The sequence below is a fragment of the Alligator sinensis genome, unplaced genomic scaffold (assembly GCF_000455745.1).
Source record: "Alligator sinensis unplaced genomic scaffold, ASM45574v1 scaffold941_1, whole genome shotgun sequence".
NCBI lineage: Eukaryota > Metazoa > Chordata > Crocodylia > Alligatoridae > Alligator > Alligator sinensis.
The window spans coordinates 16,366-34,793 of NW_005842163.1; the positions used below are offsets into that span (position 1 = coordinate 16,366).

General features: G+C 43.6%; 1 long non-coding RNA gene across 1 annotated transcript; it reads left to right on the forward strand.

Moving 5' to 3' along the window:
• Positions 1-4,149: 4,149 nt before the first annotated feature.
• Positions 4,150-16,842, forward strand: LOC112550608. The gene is made up of 3 exons (XR_003094541.1): positions 4,150-4,319; positions 6,909-6,987; positions 16,636-16,842. It is a non-coding gene; the product is annotated as an uncharacterized LOC112550608 (long non-coding RNA).
• The last annotated feature ends 1,586 nt before the right edge of the window (positions 16,843-18,428 follow it).

Consider the following 18,428-nt stretch of genomic DNA (forward strand, 5'->3'; position numbering starts at 1 on the left):
GGCAAACAGCAGTGGGATATTTTCAGCCCCCTTAGGAGGCAGGGGGGAGGGACCTCTCCCTCTGGCTTCTTTCAGCCAGCTTTAAGTGGAGGGGTAGAGAGGGCTATGGATACATAGAAGTGGGATAGATCCTGCTTTTGGATGGAGGGACCTCTGGTCCCTGTGGAGCAGAAACTATCTCACTGAGCCACCCTGCTAGCCTGCTTTTTTTCCCTTGCCCCCACATATCTTCCCTTCCTGACTGTCCAATGGGCTGTTTTCAAGAGCAGGGATGGAGAGTCCTCTAGGCCCAGTGAAGGTCAACCTTTTTGGCAGGCATGCCACAGATAAACCTCGCACTTCCCTGAGTGCCACTCCAATGCCCAGTTGGCTGCTCCACTTTCTGCTCCCTGCCCTGTGCCCCTGTCCAGCCTGCTGTTCCCTGTCTGATCTGCTGCTCTGCTTTCTGGTTTCCTGCCCTACCTGCTGCTGTGCTGCCTGTCCCCTCCCTAGTCTGCCATGTGCCACTTGTGGCACCCATGCTGCAGGTTGGCTATGCCTGCTCTAGGCAATGCCTGGCCTATCACTTGGTGATCAAAGCACTAGGCTGGAAAGCAGGACTTACAGATTCAAGCCTCTTCTAGAAGGGGATAGTGGTATACTGTATAGAATACAGCTCTTCTGCCCCTAACCATTGGACTAAATAGTTTGAGCCCTTCTCTTCCTCCTCTAGCATCAAACACCCACCAGTTACAGTTTTGGTGTGACAAAAGTTTTGGACTTGCTGTTATGCACAGGCCCTGACAAGTCCATTTTGCCTACAAGCTGACATAACCATAGTGCAAACTCCTGAGTAGGTAAGCACATGCCAAGTATAGCCACGTGGAATCTAAAATGTATGTAAGTGCCAAAACATATGCATCAGTGTAAGTGCCACTTAGGCCCAAACAGTTGAAATAGGATTTAACCCTTAATTCCCATTGATTTTCTTGTGAATTGGGACCTTCCCTCCCATTTGTGCCTTTGATGTTAGAAACAGAAAATGAGAAGACCTGCTGGATTCTGGTGAAGAGGCAGATAAAGATGCAAAGGATGAAAAATAAAGGAGAAAGATTAGGCATAGGCCACCATGAATGGAGAAAAGCGAGACAAATTCCTAGACTAACTCTTGGAGTCCTCAAACCCACAGGCTATGGTACTCAGGCAGGGGATTTAAACAGTTATGCAATTTCATCCTCAATTATGCAAAAGAAAAAATTAGTGGACAGAGGGAATGCAATAGATTTGTTGCCTTTGGACTCTACTAAAACATTTGATACAGTGTCTTACACAATCTCACCAAAACAGTCATTCAGATTGGCTTGGTTTGAACACTGGTACATGAATTAAGTCACTGACAGCCCCTAGAGAAAGGACAGTTGATACACAGCGGTAGACATGGAGATTCCAAGCGAGGTGGCTAGTGCAGCTGGTATTGCACCCCTTTTAGTTAGCATTTATTAATTATTCTAGTGAGAGAGTAAATAGGATGCTAATAAAATTTACAGATGCCGAGGGACTGCAAACATCATTACAGACATAGACATAATATAGAGGGAAGCAGAAAGGTTAGAAATATGGGCTGAAAGCACTAAATGCTAATGAGGCTGGGGGAAAAAAAAGTAAGCTTGTACATCTGGGAAAAACCATCTGAAACAAAATTCTCTGGAAGGGAGAAACCCTGAAGGCTTTAAGGCTGAAAGAGATGTAGAAGCTGATAGCAAATTAGACAGAAGTTTGCAATTTGGGGTTGCACGCTCAGAGGCCCTCACTCACGGACAAGCCCTGGTGTAATAGCATTTGGCATATGGGGCCAGGTTGTCAAATGGGGTAAATTGTCCTAGCTCTGTTGTAATCTCTGGAAACATGCTGTGACACAGGTGAGGATCTGGCCAACTGTACGTATGTACTTACCAGGAAAACAGTAATAAGGTGAAATGGAGTTCAGGAGCAGAAAAGGAGGAGAGGAAGCTACTCAACATCGCTTTGTCTGAAAGTTTAAAGATGCAATTGTACAGAAGCTCGGTTAGGGATAAAAAGGGAGGTCTTCATAGCAGCCAGTAAGTGCCTGAAGTGTATGGAAGAATTCTTTAGAAAAGCATGAATGGGGTAACTGGAAGTGTTGTGAGAGAAGCAAAAGTTCAGTTTGAAAAACAGGAAAGGCCTTCTAAAAAAAGAGAGATGTCTTAGCCTTATGAATAAGCTTCCAGGGAAAATGATGCAAATCTCATTGTTGTTAGGTTGAAAAATACTGAACAGGGCACTAATACGTGTACCTTGGGAACAATAGCACGTTGGCTGGATGATAGTATAAATGACCAAATAAGTGTTTCCCATCTCTTTATGGATAAAGAGGTAACTAACTATAGACATACATCTGCATGGAGACGCATGACAGGTTTCAATGGATGATGGCAGGCCACAGAGGTTCATCTAGTTGTCCACAGAGTGGAAGGAATTACTCTTCCACATGACAGAAATGAACATTGTCAAGCTGAGTAAATTGTGTGTGAATGGTAGTTTATTTTTCAGCAAGACTTCCAGCTGCAAACTAAGGAGCTCAAATGGTGATGAATTAACCATTAATGGATGGTCCAGAGCTTCTGTAGTAGCTCTGGGTCCTTTGAGAGATACAAACACAGTAGTTCAGTTACTTAGTGCTGATTGCATTGGAAAAAAACCCTGAGCTTCCAGTAACTCTATATTCCTCTAGGCTGACCACTTTGCATCAAAGTATTCCCTCCACATGGTGGAAGAACAGGGATGTTTTACTCTTAAATGATCCCCTAGAGGTAAATTTCCATGCGGGTCTGCCAGATTCCAGAATACATCCAGTGGGGCGAAGAAAGAGGAACAAAGGTTTTAAAAAGGATTGATTAGGAACCTGAACTGAATTATAGGACTGAGCTTGCTTAGTTTCCTGCAAATAAAGGGAAGGGGATTTTACATATCTAATTCACATAGGATTTGAATCAGATCCTGGCTGCGCCATTCTTAGTGGACATCAGTGGCAAAATTGCAGTGAACTGTAGGTATACTATTTTGCATGAAGTCTGAGTTTCTCTTTCATTTCTTTACTTGGGAAGATGATATTGCTAGGGTGATAAGTGCTGTTTGGACCCCTTTGCATACGGCAGTTACTTTGGAATCAGAGAGTTTAAAATGATAGACCAAGGGCGCAGACAGAAGTTACATTTGTTGCACTATCGCCCCCCTGAAAGCACTCTACAGCAGTGCTGTGACACATGTGCACAGCTGCAGAGTGCTTTAAAAGTGGCCAATTGCATGACAAATCAACCCTCATCTAAGGAGAGATCAGATGAAGGAGCTCCACTCTGGAGCACCTTAGGGAACTTCCGTTCCCTAGGATCAATCCATCACTTGATTGGGGCTATCTGCAGGAAGGGAGCGGGGAGAAGAGAGGGAGAGTGAACTGCAAGCTGGGTTTTGCCCAGCCTGAGTTCGGGGGTGGTGTGGATTGGTTCCCCCTCTCCCCAGCCTCCTCTACTGCCAGCTCAGGCCAGGCAAACCCCAGCCCACTCCCCTTCCTTTCCAGCACCAGAGCTGGCAGGCAGCAGGGCTGGGGGAGAGAGGCTGCCGGCAGGCTCCTCAGCTGGATCAGCTCCAAAGTGGGGCTTGATCCCCAACCCCTGACCCAACAGGTGGACGTCTGTTGGATCACCAGGGCTGCTCTAACTCATGGTGCTTTTTGTAAAGCATGATGAGTTAGAGCGGGGGCTTGCGCGTCTGTCAGCGCCCACGGTGTTTTCTCAGTGAAGGGATCCTAAGACTTACTAAACCAGATCAGACCTTTGCTACCGTGTCTCTAATGGTATTTGTACCTGACACTTCAGTGGGCAGCAAGAATGGTTCTCTAAAGCCACCAGCCCATGTTATAATCCCATCCATAGACTGGAATCTCCTAGTGGTATAACTGGGGGAGGGGAAGAGGGCATAGTGTTATGCAAATAGCATAAATACCAGCTTGAGGTTAGGTAAATAATATGGAAATAGACTTTTGCCTACTGCTTCTATTCTTATGTATTTTCTTGAGTTTTGCATTGCCTTAAAAACTCCATTTTGTATTGCTCTGTAGCTTGACATAAGTGCTCGACCTTTTGCTCTTTTGTATGCTGTATGGGTGAGAGTGTGTTTGTGGAAAAGGAAGACATCAGCTGGCGACTGGCTGAAGAATGCAGACAGATAAATCAGGATTAGGTTCACTGTCCAGGTTGAAGAGGAGTGAGTAACTGCAGCCTATTCTCCGAGTCCGGTGGTGTCAAACATCTGGTTGAATAAAGGTACCAGCTCTAATTTCTTGTTTCATCCCTTTTTTGTACTCTGACTCTTTCTTTTATTCCTTCCTCTGAAAGTGTAGCAGTGTGGGTGGTAAGGATGGGGCACTGTTGTTTGAAATGACAGTGTAAAATGTTTCAGGTAACCTGCCTTAACTGAAAACTAGGCAACCAAGTTTCAAGTTCATCTCCAGTTTCACCCTTCCAGCCAATCGTGAAAAGCTTTAACTTGCCACTAGGGGATAAAATAAAGAATAGCATGAAAGAGAAAGGGGAAGTGTGAGTATATTTCCAACCTCTGAATATGGAAGAGGTGCACAAGAGTTGAAGGTGGCCCTTTCAAAGCAAACACTGTAGAAAATGGCAGCAATTACTGGCAAAATGTAAGTCAAAGACTCAACATAAAAATGGTTACTTCCAATGGTATAAAACTTGAAGCACCAAGCAGAAAGGTATAAAATGGTGCTAACCTTGTGGTTCATTGGTTGGATCCAGCCTACTAGGCTACCAATGGGCTACCGGAGGTTGGTGTGCGGCCAGAGGGCATGGTTCAGATTTCAGGGCCTGTGGGCCTCACTAGACTTGGCCATCATTGGCAGGAGAGTCAACGAGGACTGTGTGACATGGTCCTGTATGATATGGCCCTGGTCACCCCGCTACAACATGTAAGAGGTTGGCCCCATCGGACCCCTGCCACCACTACCACTGGCCCCAAAACTTTGCAGTCAACACTGGACCTCTGACCGCTGCTGGACCTCCTGCTGCCACCAAAGGACAGCTGCTGTTCAGCTGCTGCTGACCCTGCTTCTGTTACAGCTGCTGGCCCTGTGAATCCAGCCTGCAAAGAGCCCTGTGGTCCAGGTCTGGACCAGGGTGTGTTTGACACCCCTGACTCAGAAGGGTCTTCCACTTTAATGCGTTCAAGGACTAGGCCTCATTATAAAAGGATTTGGAGTGACAAAGCTGAATGTACATAATGCTTCTGCTCCAATATATTTTTAATTATTCATGCACAGATTCTTTTGGAGGGGTAACAAGGCATTTGCCAAAACCCAGCCCGCAAAGCTTGACTTGTGTTTTTCTAGCAGACAGTCTGAAAAACACTGTCACAAGCAATCAACATCCTTGGGGAGTTGGCCTATTAGGAGGGTGTTTACTAATTGGGATCATTCTGTGGCATGTAATTGTTTGTGACACCAAAGCTGATTTGCCTGTCGGTATCTTTACATCCTGCAAATCACCCGTGACAGTTCTGATGAATTTGAAGTTTTTGATCCAAATAAACCTATGCAAAAAATGTTTCCACAATGTATGTGTTTGTATAGAAGAAATGCGCGTGTGTGTATATCTATATCTATCTATATCCATCTCTCTCTCTCTCTCTATATATATATAGAGAGAGAGAGAGCGAGCAAGAGCAAGAGAGCGCAAGATGGATATAGATATATACACACACACACACACACACACATATATATATATATATATAGAGAGAGAGAGATGTATAGCTATGTATAAATATATAGATATTTAATCTATCTATCTATCTATCTATAGACATATATAGATTTAGAAGAAAGGATCTTCATCCTGGGTCAGATCCTGCAAATGGAAGCAGATGAGCATGCCAACATGTTTGTCAATTGGCGTAAGGAACTTGCAAGACTCCCTATTTTCCCTCTTAGATTTAATTAAAAAACTGGAGGAGGTCTGGCCATGTTAAATTAAAAATGGAGGAGGAGGTTGCTTTAAACAAGACAAAGCTGACACTCTCAATGGAAGGTTTCTGGATATACTGGGAAGTTCAGAATTTAATAAATACCAGTGTAATGAGCTCACAGACAGGTCAAACCACCTGAGAGGTAAATGCTAACCAATGCAAGAATGCAGCATGCATGCATTTCTTCCATAGTTCAATTTTGCTGAAGGAAAGTACAAAAGTTGAAAACACACTTTTATAGAGCAGTCTGAGAGAATTTGTTTCTATCCCTACAGGCTTCTATAGAAAATACTCCAAGCATTTATAGAATGCATTATATCCATGCGATGCTATTCTAGAAATCAGATTGAACATTCTGTAGGAAGTTACCTTATTAATTACAGTCTGTAGGATTTATCCCACAGGGCTATTAATTTTCTCTAGGATTTCATAGGCAGTGAATATAGTTTCAGAGTTGTTTTGGGACTTAGGAATTATTTTTACTCTGCACTGGATTTCTTTCCTCCTAAAACCCACGGAACCAATACTTTTCCAATATGTATTTTCAATAGAAGTCAGCAAAATCAACATAAAAAATGTGTCAGGTCCAGGAACTGCGCTTGTACTTCTTATATCTACCATCTGGAAATGTTCACTGTCTCTCTCCTCCCTTCACCAGTCCTGTCAAATCAGGCAACTCTTTGCTGTTGGTGGCATATGCCCCTTCTTATGTGTTTCCTGAAATCCTAAGGTTGGCAACAGTGCAGTCATGGGATACAGGGGCTGAAGGCTGTTCGAATATAGCAATGTTCCATTTTCCTATTCATCATATAGTCCAATCTGCTTCCTGAGCTAAACCCTATTTATTCAGCTACTGCCTCTCTCCCCTTTACCAGCCCTGCCCCATCCCACAAGCGGGTGAAGTCCCAGACGCAAATCCTTATGGAATCCCCAAGACTGGAGCTTTAGAAAAAGGTAACCATTTATATTAACTCCTTTATTCTGCCAAGACCTTTCCATACAGCCAGCAAAAGGTATTCCCTGATGAGCCATCTCAAATGGAAGTCTTGGCCAATGTTTCTGAATTAAACCAATGTACAGTGAAACACTTGCAATTCCAGCTTTGGTACAAGATTTAGACCAGACAGGATCTATTCATCCTTCCCTATAAGCTACTGCAAAGCTGGCTCTGGCCTTGCCAACTGTGCACTGGGTTTTGTGATCCGAAGAGCTAGGATGCAAATCTTTCCCCGCCTTTGAGTTTAACTTTGCTTTAAAGATCAGAGGTGACACTGAACAGATAACTTCTTTCAATAAACACATGACTTTTATTTGTGGCCTGGATTGTAAATCCTACCTGGGCCTGAAATAATGCCTATGGTAACAGATAAAGGGAGATGGAAGACAGTTTACCTTGAAGATTCATTAATAATATATCTCCCTGCCTTTGCAAGACAGCTGGAGACCTGCACTACAGGTCCTAACGCTGTGTTAAAAGTAGAGCTGATATTTGATGCACAGCATCACACTAGTGGAAGTCATTCCACTACAGTGAAGGTGTCCCTTTGCAAGTAAGGAATAACGATATGCAAATGTAAGTTGTGCAGTGTACAGATCCTTTGTTCCCTTATTTCCATCTCCCAGGGTAGACCTTTGCTCAATGCAAACAGGCTCTGCGGTCACCTTGTGGTCAGGTGCTGTAGTATCACCTACTGCAGGGAGGTAGTTTGGGAGTCATGTGTCTGCTCTTTACCGCAGAATATAATTTGAGATAAGTGACTCCATAGCAAGGGTATCAAACCCACCGGTGCTCCTGGCTAGATCTGGACTGTGGGTCTCCTTACAGGAGGATTGGGAGGAGTCTCGGGGAGCAGATTGGACCCAGTGGTAGGGCAACCAGTGGTGGTGGGCTGGGTGGCGATGCAGGAATGAACATTGCTTGCTTCCTTCCTTTCACTGCTCCCCCTCCTCTGTCGAGGAACTTACACCCCTAGGAGCCTCAGCGGCCAGGTGAAATAGCGCCGTGGGTGGATTTTTAACATCCCTGCTCTATAGTAATTGTATCATGTGTCTGCATTCACAGCATGGAACATAACTATCATAAACTAAAGCTTTAGGATGTGAGTATGCAACCCTTGATCTTAATCAAGAAGTCCCATTCTCATCCATAAGGCTCTGTCCACTAATTCAAACACTTTTGACTAAATAGTGATTCAAGCTCTTGGAAATTCACAAGCAGAAAGGTAAATTTAATCAAATACATTTTTTTTAGGGATTATTTCCTCATGCCCAGACACTATTTTAATACAAACTCTGTCGTGTGGCACCACAGGCTGACCATTCTTTCCTCCCCAAATAAATCCCCAGGCTTGCAGAGGTAGCTCCAGCATAAAAAGCGATCAGAGATTTAGCAGTTGGCCAGAAACTGTTACGGCACATCAGGTATTTACCATCTGACACTTTAACTGCAAAGTACTTTTCAAAGAATTTGACACCCGTTAATTAAATTTCACAAGGTTCCTTCGCTGCCCCCAGACACTAATTTCAGACTGTTACAGGCACAAGAAGGTCAAGCCACTTCCCCAAGGTCATAGATTGCAAATGGAAGAGCCCATGTTTGAAACGCTTCTTTCTCAGCCTTGCTTTTCAAAACTTTCCAATTGCTTTTTTTTTTAAAGTTTCCTCTATTATTAAACGAATTGGACTAATTGAGGTGAGTGTATTTAAAATGATCATATATCTTTCCCCAGTACCAAGAGCCAGAGTCCCCTTTTGTCTCAGCAGCTTCCAGTGAGCTCATACACATGTGAGAAGGTCTAGCTTTGTAGATCCTCTTGCAGGTTCAGGACTCAAGTTAGTTTAAGGATGTTCTGTTTGAATCAGCGCTTTGGTTGCTGAGAAATAATAATCCTGACGTGCTTGGGGGGGGGCCGTGTGGAAAAGTACTGTACATGTTAGTTTAACGCTAACGATCCACTGGAGGGGGCGAGGGGGGAGCAGATACACAGGAAAGGAGAGCTCTCTAGGCATTCTTGGCAGTTGTGAAGTATTCAACAGCTCTTCTGCAAGGGAAGTCAGTGCATCTTCACTGGCTCTGTTCAAAGCTGGGGCTTGATTTGGTCGAACATAGCATAACTCCCAGCACACCCTCTGTCCTTCAGGCACTGCATTCTGAAAATACATATGGAAATACTTTTGCTTAGTGCTTTCCTTTATCCACCCCTCCCAGTTCAAGCTCACATTTGTATTGCACTTTAAAAGAAAAGCCTCCATGCCCTGAGCAGTGTATACAGTTCAATAATACATGACATTCAAAGCCACACATTAATCACATTCATGTTTAAAGCTGTAGGTTTGAAACCCTGCAGATAGGTTGGCCTCCCCCTCCAGTGTTAAGTAGAAGGGGACATTCCAACCTCTGGAAACTAGAGTTCAGAAGTGGCCTCGGGTAACAAGTGAGATTGAGTTTATGGGCCTTCTCCTATTCCCCCCCTTCGGCACAGCACAAAACCACCTCTCTGCCTGGCCCCTTATCAGTCTTTTTGAAGGGGGTGCCAGATCAGGACAGGACAGGTCTTATAGATCAGTGCCAAGAACACAGGGGGATGCTGCAGGTCAGAGCTGAGATGGATCGGTAGAGCTGCGGAGGAAGACGTCTTACCCTCGCGACACCCGCCATAGGTGTAATTTTCTTTGCCAGCTCCTTGCTTTCATTACCTCTAGCTTATTTGTACATGTTTCAGAGAGGGCTTTTTAATAGCAGCCTTTCAGGGTGGAGAGTTCATATGCTACAGGTCCCTGAGGACCAGAGCATTAGCTGCAATCAACTGTGATCTTTGTCTAGGGCCCATCACTCACCTTGAGGGCTCAGCTTCCTCCCTTTTGGGGAGCCAGACCCTCACTCCTGCCTCTCCCTTCCAGCGGTTCAAAATGCTTCTGGGAAAAGCACGCGTATCCTGCCCACTGCTTCATCTCTCTCTCTCTCTCTCTCTTCCGCTCCAGTTTCCACGCAGTTGTGAAATGCTCTCCGACATTACCCCAACTTTGCATGAAAAACCTTCTATAGAGGATTAGCGCCTCCCAGTAATCAACACTGAAATGTTGGCCCAAAGTGGTCAAAAATATTTCAGTGGCCAGTATGTTCATTCACCAGAAAAATCCCACTAACAGCCCCATTGGCATTCACTGAGAATGAAGCCACTTTTCATACGGAGACTTCAGATACAGCTAAAAGGTCCAGCTAGGTTACAACTAAGCTACACTACAGGGTTTCTACTAGTTGGCTCAGGTACAGGTACAGGTAGCAGGGCAGCATGACAGCATGGGGCCCTATGTAGGCTGCAAAGCCTGCCCTAGTAGCATGGAAATAAATACTTGGGTGTTTAGGCTAAGCTACTGGTACTAGACTACTACTGGTAGTCCAGCTAGCTAGTTTAAAGTTAGTTCCAGAAGGTCTACACTGCATTGTAGTTGCTGCTATTAGAGTAGTATATGAACCCCTAGGCTTCCCTAGGCAGTGCTGGATTTAGGCTTAAGCTACTTAAACTACAGTTTAGGGTCTCACAATATGAAGGACCTCTAAACAAGAAAAAAACCAAATGGACATTTTCATTCTAATATGACCAAAATATACCTATATATGGCTCCCCAGTTATTATTCACATTGAGTTCATAAATTTGTGCAGAAATAACAATAATTCAGATTAAAATTTCATGAAAATCCATTTTCGTGGATTGTATAGATTATTTTTATCCTCTTAAACTGGACAGAGTTGAGGGCCTCAGCATGTCATCATCCAGCACTGTCCCCAGGTATGGCCACACTGCCTCTGTAGCCCAACCAGGAGTGGTGCTGAGAAGCACCCTCCCCCCCAGTATCTATTTGTCCTTGCCTTGCTGGCAATGAGGCAACAAAGCCTTAATCCCACTCCCAGTTCTGCTTTCAGGCACACTGTGTTAGACCTGCTGATTGTCATGTGCTCAGGTCACTTTGTTGCCCCATTTCTGGGATGCGATGCAGCTGGTCTAGACACATCCTAAATCACTTAAGCATTTTTTGAAATATCCCCTCTGCCAAAGTGTGGGTGTGGTTGTGATATTTCATCCGCATCTGAGAAGTACCGTGAGCAGCAGCATTAAAAAAGAATGTATAAACATTCAAGAAAGCAGGCCCCTGAAGCAGACTCTGTTAGGACTAACCTCTTAATAGAGACCATCCATCACCAACAAATGAGTTTGCAAGCTTGAAACTGAAAAACACGTATTCCAGAAAGTCCAAAATGGGTTTGCTAATGGCTCAGCTAACTGCCAAATTCTGAAGGTATCACGGCACACTGCTGACCTCAGGACAGTATACCTAGCTATATGACCTGTGGCCAATAGGTCAGCCAAGAGCACTTTCTGTGCTAAACTCAGCCTAAAATAGCCCAATTATTTAACAGCAAAGTGGAAAAGGATTTTGGCTGCTCGAACACTTTAGGTTAAGCATAAAGGGCTCTTTTAAAAGTTAGAGGAACACTGAGATGCCAGCCAAGATAAGAAATGACATTCCTCATTCTTAGGTTGAAAAACCTAAGTTGAAAAACTAAGAACAAAAGCTGATAAAACAATATCGTGTTTGAAATGGTTTCAAATATATATGCAATAAAAACATATGAGACAGTAACTCCTTCATTCAGAGAGATAGCATGTTATATCACTATACTAAGAAAACGCTTATTTAATTTTCAGTGATGAAGTACGTATTGTTCTTTTAGGGTCACAGGGTGGTTCTGTTGAAGTAAAAGGCAAAACTCTCATTGACTTCAACAGGATTAGATTTGGCCCTTAGGGGCTATAGGTCAGGAAAGCATTATATATAATATGTAATATATATAGGAAGGTTTCCAACCAACTAAGCTTTGATGTAAATAACTTCATATTTATGTCAGAAGAATTAAGTGTATCAAATATGCGATATGTAATTGGGGCATAAACATTTCCAGTGCTAAGAAGTCTGGATCATCAAATGAATCAAAAACTAAACAAGCTGTAAGTAGTGTCTTAAAGTATGGCTATAGGATTATGGATCAGCTTAGACCACACAACTCCCCAAAACCCTCACCATGTTGCTGGCTCTGGCAAAATCCATTTGGAAATGGATGCTCAGGTTTTCAAAGGAGACTTGGCCATTAGACACCCAACTCTGGTTTAAGGTTTCAGCATCACTGTAAACTGTGTTCCCAACTTCTGCAGGCCCCCTGGACAATCTCAGCCTTAATAATTACAGTCAGGGTTTCAATTGGAACAGTCAAGACTCAATGAGACCTAACAAAACTCCTGTTGACTTGAACAAAAGCAGAGTTTTTCCAGCACAGAGTGCTTTAGAAAGTCCCACCCTGCTGTTCAAAGTGTGCCGCTGGCTGAGAACAAATCTATGTGATGAAAAGTGGTTGCAAACTGTATGCCTAATATTCCCTTCCCCACAATTTCCTTTCCTGGAGGAAAAGGCGGGGGTGGGGGGGCGTGCAGGGTTCTGGATCAACACCGATTTGGAACTAAGTAGTTAAAGCAACTTCTCATTCTCATCTTCTTCTTCTGTTACCCTTCCCGCCTCTGCCCCATTTACTTTAAATTGTGATTTTTCCAACAAAACTTGGGACAAAATTTCAGCCAAGGCCAAGAAGGACAAATCACATGAAGATCCTAGACCTGGAAAGGAACACCAACATCCTGTGAAACTTTTCTGCATATTTCTTTCCCAGGTGACAGCAGAATAAGATATATGCAGTAGTAACCTAGAGGTCTAGGATACTTATCTATCATTTCTTGGAACTTGTAGTTGTATGACTCAACTTCCAGATTTTGCTTACAATAAGAAGTTACCCTAGGACAATCGTTCATAATGCACCCAAGCACTTGGGATGCGTAGTACAGCAAAGCGTTTAGCCACTTATTCATCTGAAAGGTTCTTAATCCCCTGAAGAAAGCTACTCACTTTGAGGACTATAGGAACTAGATAGAAAGCTTCAGTAACCAGAGATGTTGGGAAACTTTCCAAAAATATTCACTAGAATTTCTAAATGAATTTACTTTGCTTACACACATTGACCACAAACATTCTTGGGATTGACTTTTGCTAGCACAAATGTGTGTAGAAAGGAAATGATAGTTTGGTATACTATACTCACTGGGTGCATCTACATGAGACACTGACTGCATAGAAGCCGAATAATACTGCGTGGTAGCACTGTAATAATATAGTGCAGTATCACAGCACCGACAGTGCTAATACGCTACTGCGCAGTATTAGGCTACTGTGCAGTAGCTGCACTTAAAAGATGTTTGCTGGTGCTACTGTGCAGTAGCTCCACTTACTGCACATTTATTTGGCACCTGATTAATGTTAGTACTTGTATAAATTTAGTACTAAATTTACTAATACTTTTTTAATTTTAGTATACTTAATTTACTACTTGTATAATCAAGTACTAAATAATAGGGGCGTGCAAAGTGGGCCCTATTCGATTCAGATTTGGATTCAGATTTGGATTCAGATTTGGCCCGAATTGGGGACAGTGATTCGATTAGTTGATTTGGATCACTGTCCCTGATTCAATTCAGCTAAATCCGAATCTGAAGATTTGATGCTGATTCAGAGAATCAGCGATTCGGACATAGACACAACTTTAAAAGTTTTTTCTACATACGTCGAGGTACCAGCATGGCTTGTGAACGCTGCAATGTTGGGGCAGATGGAGCATGGGGGGGCCCTCCACATGCGCAGTAGCAAACCTGGAAGTGGACCGGAACTACTTCCAGTCCACTTCTGGGTCCACCGGGGAGTGCACTGGGGCCCCTCCCACACCTACCTGGCTTGGCATTCAGCTATGGGGGTACCCCGGGTATCCCCCGAGACCCAGGAGGCACCAGCCGCCAAGCTGGGGGAGTGTGGGGGGGCTCCCTGGCACGCTGCTCGAAGGACCCAGAAGTGGACTGGAAGTCCTTCTGGTCCACTTTTGGGTCTGCTGTTGAGTACACTGGGGAGCCCCCCGTGCTTCTGTGGGACACTTCATGCACCCCAGCATCGCAGCATCCACAAGCCTCCTGCTACCTCGAGGTATGTAGAAAAAACATTTAAAGCTGTGTCTATGTTCGAATCACCAAATCTTTCCGAATCTCTCCGAATTGATTTGGAGGATTCCAATTCAATTTGGAGAGATTAAAGGGTCTCCTGATTCAATTTGGATTCAGAGATTCGGCCACCGAATCAGGCTGAATCTCTGTTGAATCGAATCAGGGACCTAAGCTTCGCACAGCCCTACTAAATACATGTGCAGTAATGACTACGCAGTAGCATCTTGTGTAGATGCACCCACTAAGAGTAAATTTTGCATTTGCTTCCTGTATAAATTTGCATTTTGCCCATTACAAAAAGTAGTAGCATTCTTTTGAAACTTTTTCACTTTTAAGCACTTATGTCATTCAGAAGGTAATTCAGGAGGAAGGTATCACAGTTCAGATATGATCATGGCTATGCAAACAGGATGTCTGTGACCTTGTTTATGCATGGTGAAGTCTCTGAGCATGGTCAGTAAAAATATAAGGCGCCTATACACAAGTGCAGAGGCTGCTCCGATCCGCTGGGATTGGAGCAGACTCAATTAATCGAGTCGGCTGAAGTGCGGCAATTACTGTGCTCCAGCAGCCTCCTGCACATCAAGTATCAGTGTCCCCACACTTAAAAATGGTGGCGGGGGTGCTTGAACTAAAGCTTGTTTAAGTGCCCCCATCACCATTTTTAAGCACGGGGACACTGAAGATGTGGTGATGCTTTAGAGTGGCTCTTGGAGCTGCTCTAATTAAAGTGTGCTCCCCGCCCCGAGAGCACATGTAAAAGTGCCAATGCCCATAATGTTTCCAGAAGCCTGGAGTTGGGTGCTTGCACACTGCAAGTAGTTGTGCCTTCTCTCCTGATGAACTAGACTTCTGAGTGCTTATTCATGATTGCAATCAGCAATGGACAGCAGGAGCTGCTGGACGCACCATAATTGCCTTATTCCACAGGAGAATTGCACGAACTGGGAATTCTGCAAGATGAGGCGTGAAGATGCTGGGCATTGCCGAGTGGGGATGTCTCAAGATGTGCCATAAAACAGACACGTATTCTGCATGGCTGAAGTGATTGTCAGAAATCAGAGTTTCATTGCTCTTGGATAAACTCCTGTGGCCATTTGTTCACATAGCAAGTGGTTTGGTGCCTGAAATAGCACAGTTGATTTACAAAGTTCAATTCAAACAACTCCATTTAAGCTAAATTAATATAATGCATCATTAAGGGAAAATGTATTTCCTTTCAGCCTCTTTGGACAAACCTGGAAAATAACTCTCTCTCATTATGAGAACGATGCCACATTTTCAACTTCATGAAGAAGGCAAAATTTTATAGCGGTCTGGAAACGCAGCTTTCAAAGCACAGAAGTCCCGCAACACATTGTACCATTAGACTTTGTGACTTGGCAGTGGCTTTTTGTAAGTCCTAGGATGCTGTGCAAGGTGGTGCAGACGCAACCAGCACTGCTTTTACCTGAGAGAGTTATGCCATTGTATCAGGGAGTAGTAGGACTGTGAATAGTCCTTTTAGGGATCTACTGTGAAAGGTCACAGAGTTAAGATAAAACAGGGTGCTTTATTTAACGGCAATTATTTCTCTCAGAAAAACTCTAGTGAAAGTGTGCGCTCCCTCTCCTTTCCCTTCAAACGACGAGCCACAAACTTGCATCTTATCCACTCAGGATGCAGCCAGATCATTCGTGAAAGCCTCGGTAATGGGACATGAATTGTTCTTGTACAGAACTTGCTGTTCTTTGATCTGATTAACTCAACCCAGGAGGGCTTTAAGGGAGAAAAAGTGTTTCTAATTAAAATTTTAAAAAAGTGAAAAAACAACGTTGAATTATTTAATTTAAAATGTATGTTTTAATTCTCCCCATGTTCCAACGTAAGACGTGGCTCTGTGACCAGCTTGTTAAACAGAATCACTTGGCTACTGGCCCACACACAGCGTTAAGCAAGCCAGCGTCTGCACTAACCCCTCTCAATGCTCCCATGCCCCCCGTGTGGCAGGAGAAGACAGACCAAATGTAAGCTGTAACGCTACAAAACAGGTCTTGATTGAGCGGACGGCATTTATACAGCTGGAGGACATTTGAAATGGAGAGAGGAAGGTAGGCCTGCTTTTCCAGGATGAGAATACAGTACCAGAGCTTTCTTTAACAGAGCAAAGAGAAGCAGGCAAGGACAAATGTTCTGAAATGTTTCACGACAAACTTTTTAAAGTGAGAGAAAAGGGCCTTTAAACATTTTTTTTTATTCCCCTTGTTGTTGAATCTGAAAAAACCTGGAATGCTTTCGTCTTAAATCTCTCCCGACCTAAAGCTACTTATTTCATCTCAAGTTTCACTGAAATCTTGATAATTCCCTCTGGCGTCTGGTGCCCATTTATAAGGTACAAAATAAGGAATCACTTAAAAGTATGCAAGAGCAAATGTGAAATTTGTGTTAAAACAATGCACTTGGGGATTTTAATGCAGTAATTGACCCCTGCCTTGTTTGTATGTTTAATGCCCACTTTGTTCTTTCTAGATCTCCCAAGGCATTACATTGAGTGGCTAAAAGAGAGGGTTTCAAGCAAGAGACACACAAGGAACTTGAGGAGTCTATTGAAGCTTGATGACTAGCAGAAAATACTTGTTCCTAATGGCAAAATACTGTTCGTCTCCTATTGTGATCACCACAATGGTTTCTAGAAATGGGTTTCCTCTTGTTCACCCCACATAAAGGAATCCCCTTAACCACAACTCTCGTAGTTTATTTCTTTAAAAACATGGGCAAACACTTCGTCAATCCATTAAATCTATTTTAGACCTTCCCAAGGATTAGGAATGAAAGTTGCACAAAAATCAATGTTGTTAATATGACAGAAACTTTTTTCAGTATTGTCTGGAAAAACAATGAGGCTGCACTTGGGGTGGAATTATGTCATTAATTTCAGTGGAAAAAGAACAGGGCTTGCACAGTTTTAGTTTCTCATGAGAATAGAATTTCTCTTTTGTTAAATTTTCATTAGAATTACTAGAAAGAAATGAAACATGGAATATGTTCTAATTTACATAATAAGTAGGGTTGCCAACTCTGACTGAAGCTATCCCGGGAGATTCCCCCTCCTCCCCCCACAACATGACGTAATGTCATTAATTTCATTTTCTTAAAATATCTCATTAAAATTTCCCGGATTGCTTTCAATAGTCACTAGGAGATCGATGCTGAGTCTGGTAGACTCCTGGCCAATCTGGGAGGGTGGGCAACCCTAATAAAAAGTAATCTAGGAAAGTCTACATGAGATATAGATTTACAGATTCATAGATGTTAGGGTCGGAAGAGACCTCAATAGATCATCGAGTCCGACCCCCTGCCCGGGGCAGGAAAAAGTGCTGGGTTCAGGTGTCCCCAGCCAGATGCCTATCTAACCTCCTCTTGAAGACCCCCAGGGTAGGGGAGAGCACCACCTCCCTTGGGACCCCATTCCAGATTTTGGCCACTCTGACTGTGAAGAAGTTCTTCCTAATGTCCAGTTTAAATCTGCTCTCTGCTAGCTTATGGCCATTATTTCTTGTGACCCACAGGGGTGCCTTGGTGAGAAGAGCCTCACCAATTCCCTTCTGCGCCCCCACGATGAATTTATGGGCAGCCACAAGGTCGCCTCTCAACCTTCTCTTGCAGAGGCTGAAGAGGTCCAGGTGCCCTAGTCTCTCCTCATAGGGCTTGGCCTGCAAGCCCTTAACCATATGAGTGGCCCTTCTCTGGACCCTCTCCAGGTTATCCACATATAGATTGGCTTGTCATCCAGTTCTTCTGGTCACAGACCAGTGCGGACAGATCTAAATCATAAGACTTACTTGGATTGAGTGATAAAGTAATTTAGAGTCTGCTGGTGACCTTTTGCACTAAAATGGGTTAAAAAGAACTTTAAATGCATAAACATAGCCATGGGTTTTAGTATAGGCATTTATCTGGTCCCCACTACTAATGTATGAGTACCATTATAGATGTAGTTGCCTGATCTTGTATGCATTTTTAAATAAAGAGAAGTATTTTTTCATTCTTTCTCTTCTCTCTGTCTCTCTCTCTGGAATATGCACTCAATAAAAAGCATTATTGGAGTATTAAGTATAATGCACATAGCCACAGCAATTTTGCTCCTGGTTAGCCCAGGAAGCAGGTGTCCAGGAATGCTTTAGGGAGCTGTGCCAGCTTCAGGGGCAGCTGTCTCCTGGCTCTATGCGCATCAGGCCCCATCCTGATGTGCACACAGCCGGGAGACAGCTGCCTCTGTAGCTGGCACAGCTTTCCCAGCGCGGTGCACATTGGGACTAGCT